Genomic DNA, 3198 nt, shown 5'->3' with positions numbered 1-3198 from the left:
AGAGGTTTTTTGCTATAGGGCACGTGCACTCGCCAGAAAGACAGAGAGACAGAAAGTGAAAAATCACCCCCCAGTGGGGATGGCCATGCCGCAATCCCTTCTCCATTCTCTTCTTGGGATCTTGGGCACACACACACATGTGCCCGGCATGAGTTTAAGCCACCGGGTCCGGGACTCGAACCGTACATGGGAGTCCAGTGACATAGCCATTATGCTAACTGCTGGTCCCAATAAGTCATTATTTTTTTTAAAAAAGAAATATACACAAGGGACATCAAAATGTTCACGGAGGGTGGCCTGTGGTGTGGTGGTTAAGGTGTCTGGATCCCGTAGTCACAATGCAACGTGAGAAATGCACTGGGCACATGTGTGAGCATGCCCAGCGTCCCACCAAGGAGGGAGAAAGGTGGGAGAGGGGATTCGGGTGTAACCGTTCACCATGGAGTGGGCAGAGGCTGCTTTCTCATTTTGTCTTTTCCTCTGTCTCAGTGAGTGCATGTGCCCTCTGGCAAATCAGTTTTTAAAACGTTCATTGAAAAATAAAGTATAAGTTTATTTTTTATGTAAAAAATTTAAAAATGTAGGGTTGGCAGGTGGTGTGGTGGTTAAGGGTGCTGGACTCCCACATGGTCAACTGTGGTTCGAGTCCAGCACCTGGTGGTTTGCTTTCTCACTTTTCTTCTCTCTCTCTTTCTCTCACTCTGTCCCTCTCTAGTCAAATTAAAATAAATCGATAAAGTTAAATAAAATAATTCTTTAAAAAAATTTAAAATGTATGCAGAGTTTTTTCATAATATACACTTTCCATAAAATTTTGAAGACCTTTCATATCTTGTCTCCTGGGTCATTAGTGTTGTGCCATTTAAGCCTCTACAAAAAGAGTATGCATTTAAGGGCCAGCAGGTGACATAGCAGTTAAGGTACTGGACTCCCACAGTTAACCGTGGTTCTGGTCCTGGACCTAGAGGTTTGAAACTCACGCCTGCAGCATGTGCGTGTGTACCCAAAATCTCAAGAGGAGAATGGAGGAGAAGGGATTGCGGCATTGCTGTCCCCTGTGGGGGGGTGACTTTTTGCTTTCTGTCTCTCTTTGTCTCTGGCAAAAATCTCTAAAAATACAAACAAAAGCACAAACAAACAAAAACCAAGTATGTATTTATTCAAATATATAAGCATCTCAAGACCAGGTTTTTTCTTTTTTCTTTTTTTTGTCACAGGTCATGTGTACTCATCAGAAAGACACAGAGGAGAGAAAGGCAGAAAGCACCCTTCTCTCCTGATGAGACGTGATCATGCCTCAGTCCCTTCTTTTTCCTGTCCTGTTGGGATTTTGGGCACCAACTATTATCTGTGCACAGATAGCCAGCCTGTTTTCAAGCTTCCAGGGGCCAGGGTTTGAACTACTGTCAGTAATGTGGGATCGAGCTCCTTTAACCACTAGGCTATGAGGCTTGCTCAGCTTTGATACAACGTTTAGGTCGCCCATTGATAACCTGGTGCCAGCCTACTTGCCTGCCCAGTTGTCCTCTTTCCTTCCCTCTGAAAGATCAAAGTTGGCTTTAAATGATTGAAACAAAAATTGAGAGCTAAAAGAATTATAATTTAAAAATGGATACATTTAGTCAATAAAATGAACGAAAACAAATTTCATTATAGGTGAGGTATCAGAACCTGACTTATAGGCTATTAAATATCTTTTTGTTAAAGGTGAATTCATCTCTAATAATTCTTATTTTATCTAAAAATGATCTCATCAGTGTGCTGGGTATTTCAAAAACCAGTTCAGGCTACCTGTGCATGATAAGTCATAAATAGTCCAGTGAAAACACAAGGGCAATGATGACAAGGAGCTCTATGTATTGGTTTTGCTCACCAGAATCTGACCCAACCCTCCAGGACTCAGAATTATATAACTCACAATAACACACAGATGACAATGTGTGCATCAGTATACAAATGAGACTTTTTCCTGATGTGCATTTTGGTTTTCAGTGTGAGTTTAAGCTCCCGTGTTAACCATACACTGTGGATGAATTGCCTTTTTAGATGTCTACCAAAATACCGTGGGCTGTGTTGTAAGCCCCTAAAATGACTTGCTCTTTCGACATGTAGTAATAGAGAGGACTAATGAAGTCAGTAATAAGCAGGAAGGTTTTGAACTCTTCGTATAACAAAAGGAAACTTGGATGAAAAACCTGAAAGAAGCTAAGCAAGATTATGAGCTAACATTGTGATATGGATGGATGATTTCAAAACCAGAGGGCAAAGAAATCTATGCTGGATTTAAAGAAATGCAATGTTCTTTCATTAGAATCCTAAAGACCACATCTGAGAAAAACTATGACAGGTCAAAACTTTTCCAAGAAAAAGTAGAGGAGGGTGAGAAGCAGTGTGTGTGTGTGTGTGTGTGTGTGTGTATCTTTCCATGTTTTTTAATTCCAAATTTTTGCTTCAATCACTGTATATATATACTATATATATCTATATATAGTATATACATATATGTATACACACACACACACATATATATAATTTCATGTCAGTGGAACAGCTCTAGAGGCTTCTCTATAACCCCAGAAGAAGAGACGTTAAAGGGGGTATAGCAAAGCTGATCCACAAATCTGAAAGAATTTGACAGGCAGAGGAGTGAGAGCAGGTAGATAGATCTTGACTTGCTCTAAGAAGCCAGTTTTGCCTAAACGTGGGAAGAAACTTCTCCACCCAGACATGCTCCCAACAGGATGGGCTGCTCTGCGAACTGGCCGTGCTACACCTTGAGGAGGGGGCTGAAGGACGTGTTGTAGAGGGCGCCCCCTAGCGTGCCTCAAGAATGTCTACTCTGAATTCGTAAAGACTCCTTCGTGTGGCATACCAGCTGGTTTTCAATAGCTTTTAGATGAAGCCACTTTGTATGGGAAAGGATGGGGATCATGCTAGAATGCGTACACTGGATGCCAGGGTGAAAGAGGAAGAGGATGGAGCGACTTTTTCAGAAATGCTTTTGCTATTCATCTCTTCATCCTTACGATCTTGCAGCTCTCTAGTAACCAACTCATTCGTTCATTCACTGCTGTGTTTACTGACTGTTTATTGTGAGCCAAAACACTGAACGTGTGGAGAGGGCGAAGACACCACCCTGACCTGTTACTGAGAGAGACGCATAGTGTGAGCTGGTCTGTCCTGTCTCACAGTGTAGGG

The 3198-nt window shown here is 41.9% G+C and overlaps 1 protein-coding gene across 1 annotated transcript in view; it reads left to right on the top strand.

The window, feature by feature from the left end:
- The window catches only part of ATP13A4 (ATPase 13A4), a 168342-nt gene that overhangs the window by 100435 nt on the left and 64709 nt on the right, over window positions 1-3198 (top strand). The gene's annotated exons all lie outside the window — the stretch shown is intronic.

Source organism: Tupaia chinensis, unplaced genomic scaffold, assembly GCF_000334495.1.
Source record: "Tupaia chinensis unplaced genomic scaffold, TupChi_1.0 Scaffold141231_1, whole genome shotgun sequence".
NCBI classification, from domain to species: domain Eukaryota; kingdom Metazoa; phylum Chordata; class Mammalia; order Scandentia; family Tupaiidae; genus Tupaia; species Tupaia belangeri.
The sequence above is the reverse complement of the archived record's forward strand: the minus strand, read 5'-3'. Positions and strand labels throughout refer to the sequence as shown.